The sequence below is a fragment of the Choloepus didactylus genome, chromosome 8, assembly GCF_015220235.1.
Source record: "Choloepus didactylus isolate mChoDid1 chromosome 8, mChoDid1.pri, whole genome shotgun sequence".
NCBI classification, from domain to species: domain Eukaryota; kingdom Metazoa; phylum Chordata; class Mammalia; order Pilosa; family Megalonychidae; genus Choloepus; species Choloepus didactylus.
Window position 1 is genome coordinate 87429939 of NC_051314.1, and position 18226 is coordinate 87448164.

An 18226-nucleotide genomic window follows, 5' to 3' on the forward strand; every position below is an offset into this window, starting at 1 on the left:
CAAACACCTTCTCAACCAGATGATCAAGGTTAACATCAACAGTGATAAGTCATGATACTAGTATGTACCCTTGATAGGACGTGATGGGAATGGCATTTCACCTCTCTGGTCTTCTCCAACCCCACACCCAAACTCTGGTTAACCTGAAAACAATATCAGACAAAGTCAAATTGAGGGACATTCTGCAAAATAACTTCAAGGACTCCTCAAAATTGTCAAGGTCATCAAAAACAAAGAATGTCTAAGAATTGTCATAGCCAGAGGAGCCAAGGAGACATGGCAACTAAATGAATTGTGGAATAGAAAAGGGACACTTACATTTTCTAAGGTAAAAGCAAAGACATTTGAATATGGCACAGACTTTAGTTAATAAAAATATTTCAATATCAGTTCATTAATTGTTACAAATACACCATGCTGATATAAAATGTTAATATCTGGGTGTACGTTATATGGAAATGCTATATTGTATGCACAATTTTTTTGTCAACCTAAAACTATTCTAAAATAAAAGCTTTACTTAAAAAATATTCTCTTACAAATGGCAAAAAAGTACATGAAAAGATACTCAACATCAATAGTTATTAGGGGAATGAAAATAAAACCACAATGACATGCCACTTTGACCTATTAAGATGTTAAAGAATTTATAAAAAAGGAAAATCTAGTATTAGTGTTATATGGAGAAATTGTAACACCCATGCATGCTGCTGGGGATGTAAAATGGTGAAAATGATGTAAAAAACTATTTATTCATTTCTCAGGATGTTAAACATAGATTTACCATAACACTGGCATATTCACTCATAGATGTATGTCCCCAAAGTTGAAACTGTTGCTCCAAATAAACTTGTACACAGATGAAAGGATAAACAAAAGCAGTGTACCCATGGTATGGAATATTAGTCAGCTATACGAAGGAATGAAGTATTCTTATATGCTACATACTATAGGGATGGACCATAAAATTATGATGTTTAGGAAATAAGCCAGTGACCAAAGATCAAATATTACATGATTTGGTTTATATGAAATATGCAGAATAGGCAAATCCATAGAGACAGAAAGCAGATTAGCATTTGCAAGGGCCTGAGGGTGGGGAGAAATGGGGCATAAGTGCTTAACAGGTAGAGGTCTTCCATTTGGGTGATAAAAAGTTTGGGAGTAGAAAATGTTGTTGATTGCACAATATTGTGAATTATTTAATGACAATCAACTGTGTATTTTTAAATGTTTAAAATGGTAAATTTGATGTTCAATATATTTTACTATGATAAAAATTATCCTTTCCATATCCAACCTCATCGTCCAGGACAATCAATATTGTATCTGATATAGATCAGTTCATTTGTGAAAAGTACCAAAAAGTTCAAGTTGTTGAATTAAATGGAAATGAAGCAGAATATTAGAAATAATAGAAATTAAAACATAAATAAATAAAATTGAAAACAGTATATCAATAAATAAAATCAGTGAAACCAAAAGCTACTATTTGAAAAGGTCAATAAAATTAATAAAATGCTAGAAAAACTAACAGAGAAAGAGAGAAAGAGAGAGAGAGAGAGAGAGAGAGAAGGCAAGATAACTAATATCTGAAATGAAGTGGGGCCATTACTATGGATTCCATGAATATGAGTAGGATAAGAAAGGAATATGATTAAAATTCTATGACCGCAAATATGATAACTTACATGAAATTGACCAATTCTTTAAAGATACAGTCTATTAAAACTTACACAAAGAGAAATAGATTATATGAATATGCTTATATGTATTATAGAAATTGAATCAATAATTAATAACATTTTGAAGGAGAAAGTACCAGGCCCAGATAGTTTCACTGGTGGATTCTTCCAAACATTTAAGGAGTAAATAATACCAATTCTCTACAATCTCTTTTAGAAAAGAGAACCAGCAATAACACTTCTTAACACATACTTATGAGTCCAGTTACACTAATACCAAAACCATGTAAAGACTTAACAAGGAATGACGTATACATACTAATATCTCTCATGAACAAAGATGAAACATCCACAAGAAAATTCAAGCAAATCATATCCACCAAAGTATAAAAAGAAATAAACATTCAGAACACCTCGGTTTATTTCAGGTATGTAAGGCTGGCTGGGTATTTGAAAATTAATTAATCTAATACATCATATCAACAAGCTACAGAAGAAAAATAACATGATAATACCACAAGATGCAGGTAAAGCATTTGACACAATCCAGCACCTTTCATGGTACAAACTCTCAGAAAACTAGGGGTAGAGGGTCAATTCCTTCATCTGATAAAACTGTCAAAAAAGTCAACATCTAACATCAAACATAATCAAGAGAAAATTCACGCTTTCCCCCAAACATTGGGGAACAAGGCAAGCGTGTCTCTTATCACTACTCCTATTCAACATCATTCAAAACTTAAATGCTTTGCTTGGCAATTGCCTCCACTAAATATCCAAGTTCATTGCTTAAAGCTTCTGCTTTCCACATAAGTCACCTGTATTCCTTTGCTTGTGGTCTCTTCCTCCATCTTTAAAGAACAATTCCTCCAAGCTCTCTGCCAGTATCTAACAAGGATCCCCTTTCCTGTAGTTTCTGATTCCATGTTCCTCATTTCCTTCTGACCCAACTCCCACCCACAGCAGCACATTTAATGTTCATGTTTTACCAGTTTAAGACAATTCAGGTACTCTCTAAGTCAAAATAGAATTTTTACTTGTGTTCCTTTTTCTTGGCAGTACCACTATCACCCTTATGTCCACTGAAGACAATGTAGCCTTTTTCTACCATGCTCTTCAATTTCTTCCAGCATCTACCTATAACTCAATTCTATAGCCACTTCACATCTGTAGGTGTATGTTATGCAATACTCCACTTCCAAGTTCCAAAATCTGTGTTAATTGCCTATGGTTCCCATACCAAATTACCACAAACTTAGTATCTTTAAATGATAAAAATTTATTTTCTGATACTTCTGGAGGCTAAGTGTCCAAAATCACTTTCACTGGACTAAAGTTAGTGTTAACAGTGCTGATTCCTGCAGGAAGCTCTAGGAAAAGATCCATTCCTTTGACTTTTCCATCTTCCGGAGGTCACCTGAATTCCTTTACTTGTGGCTTCTTTCTACATCTTGAAAGAGCATCACTCTAATCTCTGACACATGCCATGTCTCTCTCCTGTGGTGCAATCTCCCTCTTTTCCTCTTATAAGGCACTGTGTGTTACATTTAGGGCCTACCTGTGTAATCCAAGATGATCTCCCCATCTCTAGATCCTTAACTTAAGCACACCTGTAAATCCCTGTTTGACATATAAGGTAACATTCTCAGGTTTCAGGAATTAGGACCTGGATACCTTTAAGGACCATTATTCTGCATAGCACAGGTGTTTAGCCCATTGAGTTTAATATAAATATTAATACGTGTAATGCTTAGGCTTATGTGTCAACTTGGCCAGCTAATGATGTCCAGTTGTTTGGTCAAGCAAGTACTGGCCTAATTGTTACTGTGAGGACATTTCAGGGACTTTAATCATCAGTAAATTGATTGCATCTATGGCTGATCACATCTACAAGCAACTGAAGAGATTGCCTTCAGCAATGAGAGACATTTCATCTAATCAATTGAAGGCTTTAAAAGGAGAAGTTACGACTTCAGCAGTCAAAAGAGAGAATTTCCATCTCTACTTTAGCTGGTCAGTTTTTCCTGGGAAATTCATTGAAAGCGTTCATTAGCATTTCTAGCTTGCAGTCTGCCCTATGGAAAATTTATACTTACCAATCTCCACAGTTATCTGTGACAGTTTTATAAATTCTCATAATATTTGCAGATATCTCCTGTCAGTTTTGTTACCCTAGAAATACCTGAGTAATACAATATAGTTGAATTCAACCTACCATCTTCTAGTTGTTTTCTATTTGTCATTATTACTTTGCTCATTTTTTTCTTTTTTCCTGTCTTCCTTTGTATTAATTTTATTTTGTGATTTTATTTTAGCTCCACCATTGACTTAATAGTTATGTCTCTTTTTTTTTTTTAATTTGTTGGTTGCTATAAGGTTTATTATGTATATATTTAACTTATTAGATCTACCTCCCAATAGTGTACCATTTCATGTATAATGTAAGTAACTTACAACAATATACTTCCATTTTCCTTCTCCCATTGTTTGTTCAATAAGTCATACAATTTACCTCTCTATATGTTATAAACCCAATAATACATTTTTATTTTGTCCAGTTCATTATTTTTCAACAATTAAAAACAAGAAAAAAACTGTTTTCTGTCTTTCCCTTTATTCTGACCATTTCTCAAGCCCTTCATTTTCTGGTTGCTTTGTATTTCCACCCTGCATAATACCTCTTCTTCCTGAAGAACTTCCTTTAACACTTAATGTAGCTCCAGTCCCAGGAAAATGAATCAGCACAGCTATGATTTCTATTAAAAAGTCTTTATCTTACTTTTACTTTTTGGGGGGTACAGTGCACTTTATTGATGGTATATGACAAGGTAAGTCTCTCTGGGCCCCTCTCCTGGTTTAGGGGCTCTGGGATGGAAGCCATGGAGGATGGGTGATTCTCAGTTTTGAGAGATCAATTTGTGGCCAGGACTCCCCAGCAGCTGACAGTGTCTCTTTTCCTCTCTTGCTGTTGCTGGGGCTGGTGTTCAAGGGGCTTTTACTCCTTGGAGCCCATGTGGGTCATAAGACCAATCACCCGTTTGTTGTAGCCAAATTCATTGCCATACCAGGGACGGAGCTGATGAAGTGGTCATTGAGGGCACTGCCAGCCCCAGCATTAAAAGTGGAAGGGTGGGAGTTGGGGTGAACTGGGAGCACAATGACAATGGCACTGCCAGTGCAGTGTAGGGTCCATTAGTAACTGGGCTGTAGGTTGTGGAGGCTTTCAAGTTTGGAAATTTCATGCTGAAGAGCAGGATCTCCTCCCCCATCTACATTGATCTGAGTGGCATCGGTTCTCAACCACGTCTTCTGGGTCAGGCTGTGGATATTTCATTGCAAACTACCCAAAATGTGGGGATCAATTTTGACACCGTGTGTGGAGTACCTTATGCAGCTTTACCCTTGACTACAGTTACTTGTTCAACCAACCAAATTCCAATGCTTCTTAGAAGGAAAGAATCAGAGGATTATGGTACCAAACATCTTGTAGTAGGTATTAATCCAAGAGAAACTTGTTTGATAATTGAAAATGTTGCTACCAGTGGATCTAGTGCTTTGGAAACTGTTGAGGTTCTTCAGAAGGAGGGGTTGAAGGTCATTGATGCCGTAGTGCTACTGGACAGAGAGCAGGGAAGCAAGGAGAAGCTACAGGGGCATGGAATTCGTCTCCACTCTGTGTGTACATTGTCCAAAATGCTGGTGATTCTTGAGCAGCAGAAAAAAAAAAATTGATGCCAAGATGGTTGAGAGAGTGAAGAGATTTATTCAGGAGACTGTTTTTGTGGCTGCTAATCAAAATGGTTCTCTCCCTTCTGTAAAGAAAGTACCCAAGAACTCAGATTTGGGGCATGGGCAGAGCTGTCTGAGATGCCCACGGTTGCACTGAAACTTCTGAAGCTTATGCAAAAGAAGGAGACCAGTTTTTGTCTGCTGATGTTTCAGAGTCCAGGAAGCTCTTGCAGCTAGCAGATGTGTTAGGACCCAGCATCTGCATGCTCAAGTACCATGTAGATATCTTGAAGGATTTTACTCTGGATGTGTGATGAAGGAGATGACAACTCTGGCAAAATGCCATAATTTCTTTTTTTCACATAAATACTGCTTAATATTCATTTAAATAATAGTGAGTGACTGTAACAATACAAAGAACTGTGCTAGATGCCAATAGCAGGCACTGTGAGTTTTGTGAATAATGATGATGATGATATCAAGCATTTATTATATGCCAGGTTGAGAGTAAACGATTAACATACATGGTTACATTTAAACTCACAGCAATCTTACGGATAAGAAGGTACTGTAATTTTCTCTATTTTGTAGCAGGATCAGACTTGGAGCTAGTTAAATTAGTCCAAGTTTACACTGGACTTTTACCAGTGTGTTTCTATGTGCTTGGAGTTGTGTGTTGAATGGTTGTTGACCTGTACCCCTTGTTCTAACTCTGGCTTGTGGTTGGTTTACATGAACCTTGGTTAGGAATGTCTGCAGAAATACTGGACACTAGACTCTGCTCATACTTACCTGTTTTCCATAGCTTATTCAGAAGCTGCTCCATAACAATTCAAAAGGACCCTGGTTCTGTACCTATATCTGACTCTTGGTTGCAAGCAATAGAATCTAAACATGGACTGGTTTAATAAAAAATGGAATTTTGTTGGTTCAAATTACAAACACATCTATAGGTAGCTCTAGTTTCAGGTACTCAGTGGCACCCAGAACATGCACCTCTCTGTGTCTCAGCTTTGCTGTCTTTTGCTTTGTGTAAGTTTTCTCTGAGTGGTGATTAGATGGCGGCCAGCAGTTCTAGACTCATATCCTGCCAATTCAGCAAGTCCAGTGAAAAGACACTTTCCTCTTCCAGTAAAAGTGCCAGGCTTGAAGCTCCATGACTGGGCTTGATTCATGTGCCCATCCCTGAAATCTGTCACTATGGAGTGACTGGCTCATATCCAACCCCTGGGGCTGGGGATGTCTGGTCAGCGCCCCGTGGAATTACATGGACTCAGTGGGGAAGAGGTGATTTCCAAAAGGAAATTCAGGGTGTGCTGGGGATGGATGGCAGACAGGAAAAACCAATAGCCATTTATTTAGCCCATTTAGAACTACAAACAGGATATTTCAAAAGCCGAGTTTGACAAAATGACAGACAAAACAGTATGACATTTTTAACTCTATGAAGGGAAAGAGCTCTTGACTATCTCTGGTGTTCAGCCTGAAAGATAGGCTATAAGTGCATGTACAGAAAGGTCTTTGTGGGAAATAGATGATCCCAATATACACTAGCTCAGGCATGGCCCCGGATGCTCCTCAGTGGGTGCTCTAGAAGCCAATAAAAAAGCCGTACATGGAATGAGTGTTATCAGCAGTGTGGTCTGCAATGCCATTCAGTTGGTCTTAATTTCAGTCATCTGTCCATTTTAATGCCCAGAGAAGTGAATTGTGTCTACGTGAACTTTTGTTACCCTAGTTGCTAACAGATAAAAGCCCAGTCTATAAAAAGATGCGTTATTCCTACAGCAGTTCCCACTGGGATTCAGAAGTCTATCTGGTGTGCCTAATATCCAACAAAAACACCATAACAAATCATATGAGGCAAAAATTAGAGCTTAAAAATAACTGACAAACAACCCCATTAAAGTGACTTAAAATCCCTACACTAGCATAATTCTACTGTATTTTTGTACCATTGCAGCTTTAATGAAATTAAGCAGACTGACAACCAAACAGCTGGCTTTTTCTCTTTTTCATACCCATGGCCAACCACAAAATGCTTGAGTATTGAGCATTATTCCTCTGAAGCCAGGGTTCCCAGTGTAAAAGTTCATGGGCTCTGTTTCTCTCTACACTGAGTCATTTCTTCTCAATGTTCTGCTTGCTCCCAAGTTTCAAAAATGCTCAGGAAGGCCTGCCCAAGGAGAGCTCTATTCTTACTCTGATTGCTGGGGAGCTTCTGTGGGGCTGCTTCATAAAGGCTTGGCAGCTCTGAACTGAAGTTGTTCATGGTCTTCCATGACGAACACTAGAAACTCAGACTTAATGGTTCATTCTCCATCCTAGGAGATAGAGAAATTAATGCTTGTGAGACTATTTGATGATAGTCCATGTGGTGTGTGTGAGTAGGAGTGCTGGTCCTAGCAGGCTTACTCCGGTACCAACAGTGTACAGAGGTTAAGCGGAGGGAAAATGCTGAAAACACATGCTGGGGATAGCATCACTAGTCACTATGAATAACTCTGATTCCCACAACCTAGCTGGCAGGTGAAGAGGCATTTACTGTGAATCAAGCATCAGTCTCATCTCCTGTATTTTCTGCTTTTGCCTACTGTCTTTCCTGAGGCAGAGACTTCAGCTCTCTGGACAGCAGTTACCCCCAGACTGGAAGCTGTGGATGCTACATATAATTTTGTTTGTGTACAAAGGGAGTAGTTATCCTTCTGTTTGCTCAAAGGTGCTCAAAGTTTCAGTAGCTCTAGTAAAGCAACTCTGTGCATTGGGTAAGAATTTCATGGTCACAGACCTCGGGTATACAAACAGGTTAAGTGTCCAAAACCAAAATCAACTGAGCTCTCAAGCCCTCTGCTGTTTGTGGAAAACTGATCTTGGCAATTCAAGAAGTTTCTGTCACTTCTGTATTAAGTTTATTCTCTTTTGGGTAAATTTGCAAAATCAGGGTTCTCTGCCTATCCCTTTCTTTCTTCTGAGAATGATTTTGTATTTGGTTGGTGTTCCAGTTTGCTAATGCTGCCATTATGCAAAATACCAGAAATGGATTGGCTTCTTATAGGAGTTTATTTGGTTACAAAGCTACAGTCTGAAGGCCATGAAAATGTCCAAATGAAGGCATCAACACAAGTATACCTTCACCAAAGAAAGGCCAATGGGACCCAGAAAACCTCTGCTAACTGGGAAGGCACGTGGCTGGCATCTGCTGATCCCAGGTTGTGTTCCAGCTCCATGCTCAGCTCCTGTGTATTCTTCAAAGTGTCTCTGCATCCGTTTTCTATGGCCATCTTCAAAATATCTCTGTTGGCTGTAGCTCCTCTCCAAAATGTCACTCTCAGTTGCTCTGAGGTCCTTCTTTGTGAGCTTGTTATATAAGACTCCATGATTCAATTAAGACCTACCCTGAATGGGTATGGTAACACCTCCATGGAAATTACCCAATCATATGTCTCACCACAGTTGATTGAATCACATCTCCATGGAAACACTCAATAAAAGGATTCCAACCTAATCAACACTAATATGTCTGCTGCCACAAGATTGCACCAAAGAACATGGCATCTTGGGGGACATTATGCATACAAACTGGCACAGTTGGCAAGAGGCTCATTTATGGTTTTGACATCCTGGTAGTGCCATCTATGTTGTGTGCCATCCTTTGACCTTGTTCTCTTCTGGGCTGTCACACACCTGCTTGGATGTTCATCCTCATATGCTGGCATCTTCTGCTGAAGACGGCCTCAGCTGGAGGTGGTGGTTCTTGTACTCTGTGACTTGGTCCTCCCATGACTTTCTCCAGCTGCCTGGTTATGGACTCAGGAAGGCACAGCCCCTCTCTCCACCCTAAGTCAGGAAGAGTGGGAATCTGTGAGGTTGTCCTGAGGAAGGGTGTACACCAAGACCCTTCTCTCATCCATGGCTAACCAACTCCTCAGGTGCCATGGCCTGTGCAGGACTTCCCCTCAGACAGGTGCTGGGCATGCCCTGGGGAAGCCAAGCAACAGTAGCCACTCATCTGGCACTCCTCAAGCTATCGCCAAAGGAAAGAGCACTGGGAGAATTCCATGATTTCTTAATAGTTGAAGATCAGAAATTTGCAGATATAGGAAACACAGTAAAAAGACAGTATGAAGATGGTGTCTTTATAATAGCTTCCTGGGCTGATCTGGTAAATGCTCACATGGTGCCAGGCTCAGAGTTGTGAAAGGCCTGAGGAAGTGGGCTTGCCTTTGCATCAAGGGTGCCTGCTCATTGCAGAAATGAGCTCCACTGGCTCCGTAGCCACTGGAAGCTACACTGAAGCAGAGGTTAGAATGGCTGAGGAGCATTCTGAATTCGTAGTTGGTGTTATTTCTGGCTCACGAGTAAGCATGAAACCAGAATTTCTTCACTTGACTCCAGGAGTTCAATTAGAAGCAGGAAGGGATAATCTTGGCCAACAATACAGCAGCCTGCAGGAAGTTATTGGCAAATGAGGTTCTGATATCATCATTGAGGGTCAGGGCATAATAACAGCAGCTAATCAACTGGAAGTACAGAAAAGCTGTTTGGGAAGCTTATTTGAGTCTACTTGGTATTCTCAAGCCTTGTGAGAGCCTTGAGGGTACATGGTCTCCTGAAGTTCACTGGCTTGAAATAATAAGCATCCTTCAATATTCCTTGGATTTTTCCACAAGGCCTGTGTTGGAAGGCCTCTGGCATCGTCCTGGTTACCTGTAAGTTCATTTTCAAGGTTTCTACTATTGCGACTGGTTGTTAGGCAACTACAGTCCTGTCCATTAGGGCCTTCCACATTTGATGATCTATCCTATCAGACTATTTGATTCTTTTCATTGCAGTGAGACAAAACTGTTAGGACATCAAGAGGCTAAAACTAGTAAAACAATTCTCGTGTTCTTTATTCTGTCCAATGTGATGCCCACATAGTATCCATTAGCTGTTTTCTTCTTCCTGCTTAAAAATGATAGTCCATGGTGATGATATTGTCATTTGATGCGCCGAGCCCTCTATCGTGGGACTTGCCGTTATGAAGCTCGTTACTGCAAAGGAGAGGCTAAACATGCATATAATTGTGCCTAAGAGTCTCCCCCTGAATACCCTCTCTCTTTCTCTAACTGAGCCACCTCGGTAGGTGAACTCACTGCCCACCCCCCTACGTGGGACCCGACTCTCAGGGGTGTAAATCTCCCTGGCTACACAGTATATGACTCCTGGGGATGAATCTGGAACTGGCATCTTGGGATTGAGAATATCTTCTTGACCAAAAGGGGGATGCAAAGTGAGACGAAATAGTTTCAGTGGCTGAGAGATTTCAAATGGAGTCAAGAGGTCACTCTGGTGGACATTCTTATGCACTATATAGAGAACACCTCTTAGGTTTTAATGTATTGGAATAGCTAGAAGTAAATACCTGAAACTATCGAACTCCAATCCAGTAGTCTGGACTCCTGAAGACAATTGTATAGTAATGTAGATTACAAGGGGTGACAGTGTGATTGTGAAAACCTTTTGGATCACTCTCCCTTTATCTAGTGTATGGATGGATGAGTAGAAAAATGGGGACAAAAACTAAATGAAAAATATGGTGGGATGTGGGGGATGGTTAGGGTGTTCTTTTTTACTTTTATTTTTTATTCTTATTCTGATTCTTTCTGATGTAAGGAAAATGTTCAGAAATAGATTGTGGTGATGAATGCATAACTATATGATGGTACTGTGAATGGTTGACTGTGTACCATGGATGATTGTATGGTATGTGAATATATTTCAATAAAACTGAATTTAATAAAAAAAAAGCGATAGTCCAGGTGCCCAAATGGCCCTGGTTCCTAGAACTGTTGTTGCTCCCCTGCCAGAGGGAGCAAGATGGGGAAGGGGAGGGTGACTGTAGCTGAGCCCCTGAAGCAAATGTCTGACTGCCATTTCGACAGATGGAGAGGGGTTCTGACTCGTTTATTTCCCTGGGCAGCAGTGTGGACCTGTGGTGAAACTCAGTCACAGCTTCTTTTGGTCTTATTTGAATTACATATGGATAGGCTGTTCCTTAATATATTTAAAAGGACCTCAGTGTCAAGGGTACTAAGGTTCCATTTCAGGATATTCTTAAGGATCCCACGTAATTGTCTCAACTGTCACTGACAGAGGGAAGTCAGCCTTCACTGAGTTCTGAACAGGGACCATCCACCTCCTTTCCTCCACCACGTGACATAACCAATTAGGCCACCCTCCCCTCACTCTGGTCCCAGATTCTCTATTTCTCACAGAAATCCGTCCAAGTTTCTGGAGTATTGATAGCCCTTTCCCTGTTTTCTAGTACTAATACAGATTTTCCCCATTTTTAATATCTTTATTTTAGGCAAGAAGTATTTTAGCATTTTGGAGGGAGGGGATCTAAGTGTTTGGATGAACATTTTGATGTGACCACCCTGCACATTCAAGTCCTGTTGGAGCAGGGCCAGAGTGACAGTTACATTTGAATGCTCACTCGCTGCCCTTCCTTGTCTGGATCTCACTCACTGGCAGCTGCAGACAGGTCAAAAGAGGATCCTTGCCATTTGTTTCCATCCCTAACTGTCCACTCCTCTCTGTACTGGCTCAGACCAAAGCCTGGGATTTCTCTCTGATATTTAGTAGGTTCCCTATTGCAGTGAAGCACTGAAGATCTATTTGGAATTCAGGTCTCCAGTACTGTAACTCCAGAGAATTTGCCCCTGTGAGAAGGAGAAATTATCAAAGAATAACGCCAGAGGAAAGGAAGGGGTGTGGCTCCTGGGGCTACTTGGGAGGAGATGAAGTTATAACTGAATAGTTATCTCCCGGGGTATCTGTGAAATCTCAGCGATCTGAGGCTGAGAGACATCTCTGTGGTAATAGGCTGAGATCCAGTGCTTGCTTAATGGACATTGACTAAGTCAGCAGTTCTCACACTTTACTTTGCATACATCAGAATCACCTGGAGGGCTTGTTACAATGTTGCTGGGCACTACCCCTCTGAGTCTGGGTAGGTCTGGAGTGGGGCTGAGAATTTGCATTTCTAGCAAATTCCCAGGTGGTGCTGTTGGTGCAAGGATCACGCTGGGAGTCACCTACCCCTGTCCTTCCTTCACAGGATGCTGGTTCTGTGCTGGTTACTCTTCCTGAAGGTCATCAGGGCCCCTGCTAGGAAACTTGGGGGAAGATTAGGGAAGTCACAGAATCACCTGGTCCTGGCCACTTATTTAAAATGCAGATTCCTGGACCCTACTATCATAGATTCTGCTTCAGCAGATTCAAGGTAAGGCCTGGAAGTTCTGCATTTCTACAGGTGCCCCAAGTGATTTTGATGTTTCCTGAGAATGAGCCTGGCACTGCTCTTGTTGCCACCCATGTTGTAGTCCTCTCATCTAAGCAAAGTCCCAGACAGCCTAAGAAATTGCCCACATTTTCTGAAGTCACAAAACTTGGGCTGTCTCAGGGACTATGGGATGCTATTCTTCAGCTTTATAAGTGGCATTAGGTTGTTTAGCTCTCAATCAATGAATGTTACTGAGCATGAGCTGTGGGTAGTCTAGCCCGTGGTCTGAATGAGAAAAACAGGAATAGTCTACACAGCCTGCTCATAATAGCTATAAGACTAAGAAGGGATAACTCTGTCCCCTCAGCCTCTTCTTCCAGTACTCCAGGCATTTTGTAGAAAATAAGCAAATAGAATTTTACTGCTAGAGGAACCCAAGGAACCATGAAGTACAGCTCTGTTTATTTTAGAGTTACAGAAGTATAGACCCACAGAAGTGAAAGTCTTGGTCACACAGCCAGCCTGTGCAGAAATAGGCCTGGATTATCAGTCCCAAGTTTCTACCTCACTTGTCAATGTGAGTCATCTGTAGGAAAACCTCCCTAAGGAAGCCCGTGGGGCCCATCTAAAGCCTGCCATACCAAAGGCACTGGAGGGCAAAGGTGGCACCTGAGCACATCTTTAACCTCTTAACTTCCAACTCCCCTTCACCCCCCTCTCCTAAACAGAAAGGCTGCTGAGACCAGCACACAGGTAAGGTCTGAAAGTGTTTGCAAGGCCATAGACTCTGCCTACGTCGCCAAAGAAGATGGTGCAGGAGATTGTCTCCTTTAAACTAGATGGAAATAGGAACAATAGTAGGGAGGCTAAGGGCTTGGGGAGGTGTGCTGAGTGTGTGTTTCTGTTTGGTTGAACTGAGATTTCTAACAGTAACCCAAGTAGTAGACTAGCAGCATACTGATTAGCACGATACTGCCCCATAGATGCAGTCTGTGAGCCACCTGCCAATCATGGGTTTGCTTCTCCATGAGGGCCATCCATGTCTCAAGGTGGACAGAGCCAAGGGAAGGCAAGGAAAGCAAAGGACAATATCTGTAGTAGGCGTCAGCTCCAGAGAAGCTAGGATTCCCCTCTTTTGTGTTCCTTTCAGTATTCTCAGCATCTGGAATAGGGCCCAGCAAATTGTTTTTGAATGAATGAAGGGAGAAGTGGCTCCTGGTGAAAGTGAGCTGCCTGAGGAAACAGACAATTTTGATAACAAAGATCAAAATCACAAAAACAGTTAAGACATAAGTAGAGTGTTTTGAATCTGAAAATTTGATGGAAAAATTTAAAAAGGGAATGGTAATTATTGAGAACTCTATTTGTGGCTTGGAAGATCAGAGTAGAGCTATATAAAACTCAAAGATACAAAGAAATGGAAATCATGAGTATAGATAGGAGGCTTAGAAGAAGATCTGTGAATATTAGGAGGAAAAAGCAAAGGGAGTAGAGGGAATTCTTATATACACAAGGAAAATTTCCACAGATGGGAAAAGAACAATTTACTCTGCAGATTAAAAGGGCCCACTGAGATGCATGCAAGATTTACGGACAATGGCACTTACCTAGGCTATCCTAAAAACTATTGAATTTGTTAAACTAAAAAATTTTACAAGCATCTAGAGGAATAAAGTACTTGCAAAGTAGAAGAACTCAGATGAGTTACAGATACACCGGATTGTTATCTGTAATGCTGGAAGCTTGGAGACAGGTAATAACATCCAGAGACCCTGGAAAGAAAGGACAATCAAAACCAGGAACCTCACCTGGCTGTATAGTCCCCTCTCAGGTAGCAGCAGCCTTACTGGAAGTGTTTCTAGGCTCTTCTTGCACTTCACGGCTGTCTGCTATCCACACTAGTGAGTGAGATACACTGAGAATGTGCCTTTTAAAGGGCTCCTCAAGTGGAGGCTGGGACTGCAAAGGTGGAGGTGATGCATCTTACCTGTAGAAATGGGCTTATCTGTCTGCAGCTGAAGTGGTGACTATCCCAGAATGTTAGGAAACTCAAATTGGAGTCCCTTTGGAGATAATCTGATCCAACCGCCCCATTTCATAGATCCAAAGATGATTTGCACAAGATTGCGGAAGAGCTAATTCTAGGGACTGAAATCCCTGTCTCTTGATTTCAATTTGACATTTTTACTGTCATATTTTTTCACTCCCTTTCTATATAGTTAGATATATTCAGTTTTCTACCCCTTTATACATCTGTATGCAGTTACACAGCTATACATATACTATTGTTTCACAAATCAAGAAATGTTTACTCTGTTGAACTGCAACCCAGTCGCCTCAATTCTTGAAGGCAATTGAATAACTACATAGCTACATAGCTTATATGATCACATGATCATGTGATTGTGAAAACCTTGTTGCTCACACTCACTTTATCCAGAGTATGGATAAATGAGTAGAAAAATGGTAACAAAAAAGTAAATGAATAATAGGAGAGGATGGGAAGGATGGGTTGTTTTCAGTGTTCTTTTTTATTTTTATTTTTATTTTTATTTTTATTTTTATTTTTATTCTTATTCTTTTTATTTTTTTAATTTTTTGAAATAATGAAAATATTCAAAAATTGATTGTGGTGATGAATGCACAACTATATGATGATACTGTGAACAATTGATTGTACACTTTATATGATGGTATGGTATGTGACTGTATCAATAAAATTGCAAGAAAAAAAGTGGAAGAATGGGTGTCACTGTTAAAGTCACAGGGGACACCCTGGTCCTCAGTGCAGCCCGGGATGACTTTTAGGGGCCTTCTGCTGGCTGCTTCACCACTTTCTTGATGATACTGTTTTTGGCTGCTTTCTCCAGATGGCAGGTCAGATGCACAATGGACACACTGGGGATTGGAACATGGAAGGCCATGCCAGTGAGCTTCCCACTCAGCTCTGGGATGACCTTGCCCACTGCCTTGGCAGCCGGTAGATGCAGGGATGATGTTCTGGGCAGCCACCTGGCCTTCATGCCACATTTGCCTGGAGGGGCTTTCCACAGTCTTTTGTGTGGCAGTGATAGTATGAATGGTGGTCACGAGTCCCTCCACAAAGTTGTCATGGAAAACCTTGGCCAGGGGGGCCAGTTAGCTGGTAGTGCAGAAAGCATTGCTGACAATCTTGAGGGAGTTGTCTTACTCCTCATGGTTCACATATAACAAATATGGGGGCATCAGCTGAAGGGAAGAGATGATGACTCTTTTGGTGCCACCCTTCAGGTGAACATCAGCCTTCTCCAGGTTGTGAAGACACCAGTGGCTTCCACGGCATATCCAGCACCAGGATCACCCCATTAAATGCTGCCAGGATCTCACCCCTGGAAGATACTGATGGGATTCCCATTGATGACAAACTTCCTTTTCTCAGCCTTGATGGTGCCTTTGAACATGACAAGGGTGGAATCATACTGGAGTGTGTAGACCATGTAATTGAGGTCAATGAAGGGGTCATTGAAGGCCATGACCTGTACTTTCCTGGAGTGTACAGCAGCCCTGGAGACCAGGCACCCAACACAGACAAATCTGTTGATTTGAATCTTCACCATCGTGTCTCAGGGTGTAGCTGGCATGGCACAAAAAGCTGTGGCTGTTTGTAGAGCAGGGAGGAGCAGAGTGCCTGCTTTCACTTTTTGCTGGTGTAGAATTCTGGGTGGAGAGTGTCTTCTTTTAGTACTTTAAAGATGTCACCCTATCTTCTTTTGGCTTACACAGGCCTTGAGGAGAAGATTGATGTATTTCTTTTTGTCATTATTCTGTATGTGATATTCTTGTTTTCTTTCTCTGCGGTAAGATTTTTTTCTGCCTTTTAACCATTTGACTATGCTATGTGAATGATTTTTCTTTTTCTTTTTTTTCTTTTTAGGTATTTTCTTGCTTTGTGTTATTGGGGCTTTTTAATCCACGGTATGTTAACTTTCATTGATATTCTAAGTTTTGGCCATTGTCTCTTGAATATTTTTCTCTCCTGGTTTTCTTCTTTTTATGAGACTACAGATACCTATGTCTTTTTTTTAAATGCAATTTTATTGAGATATATTCACACATCATATAATCCATCAAAAGTACACTACCAATGGCTCACAGTATAATCAAAGAGTTGTGTATACGTCAATTTTAGTACATTTTCATTACTACCAAAAAAATTACAAAAATAAAAAGGAATACCCAAAACAGCCCATAACCCTCCCCCCCAACTTTTATCTATATATATATATTGTCTTTATTTTATTACTCATTTGCCCATACATTGGATCCAGAGTGTGTTATTCAAAAGGTTGTCCCAATCAAATGGTCAGGCAATAAAAGCAATGTGCTTATATTACAATCATCATCAGGAATCAAGGCTACTACAGTACAGTTCAACAGTTTTAGGTATTTACTTCTAGCTATTTTATTTCACTAGAAACTCGAAAGGAATATCTACAAAATGCATAAGAATAACCTCTGGAATGATTTTTTGAATCTATTTGAAATTTCTTTGACACTGAAATTTTATTTTGTTACATTTCTTTTCCCCATTTTGGCCAAAAAAAAGCATTCTCAAACCCATGATGCCAGAGCCAGGCTCATCTTTGGGAGTCATGTCCCAAATTTCCAGGGAGACTTAAATCCCTGGGAGTCATATCCCACATAGAGGGGAGGGTAGTGAGTTAATTTGCAGAGCTGACTAAGAGATAGTGGCAGCATCTGTGCAACGAAAGAGGTTCTCTGGGGGTGACTCTTAGGCATAGTTATAAGTAACCTTAGGTTCACTATTGGAGATATAAGCTTCATAAGGGCATGCCCCTAGATCAAGGGATTAGCTTATTAAATTGGGAGCCCATATTGCTTAAAATAATAGCAGGAATTCCCCAGGTGGGGAAGTTTAATAGTTGACATTTTACCCTAATCCCTCAAGGGGACGTTGCGAATAATTTTTTATTTCTGTCCCAAATACTCCGGGATGTACTGGGGTTATACATTAGCCTGTACCAAATAACAAGAACTCATTCCCTATTCTAGGTTTCCAACTCTAAACTAGAAGCTTCTCTGGTCACTTGGTAAATGGTTCCAAGTAGTACCCTCAAATAAGGAATATGTTGTCTACAAAATCCAAAGAGGCCAATTAGGACTTATGCCTCTTTTTTTCATTGTAGGAGGAGCAGATGCAATAACTTATCTGTCACCTTAGTGGGGATATCTAGACATGTGCCACACCATTGGACACCTAGAAATTTGGCTGAGGTGGAAGACCCCTGTATTTTTGTTGCATTTAATCCCATCCTCTGACACACAAATGTCTTACCAACAAGTCTACAGTAGTTGCTGCTTCTTGCTCATTAGATCCAATCAACATGAGATCATCAATATAATGGACAAGTGTGATGTCTTCTGGGATGGAGAAATGATCAAGATGCCTACAGACAATATTATGACATAGGGCTGGAAAACCAATATATCCCTGAGGTAGGACAATGAAGATAAACTGCTGGCCTTGGCAGGTGAATGCAAACTC

The 18226-nt window shown here is 40.6% G+C and overlaps 1 pseudogene; it reads left to right on the plus strand.

Annotated features, from left to right (window-relative positions):
• Positions 1 to 4877: 4877 nt before the first annotated feature.
• On the plus strand, positions 4878 to 16328 carry LOC119542802 (annotated as a pseudogene).
• The last annotated feature ends 1898 nt before the right edge of the window (positions 16329 to 18226 follow it).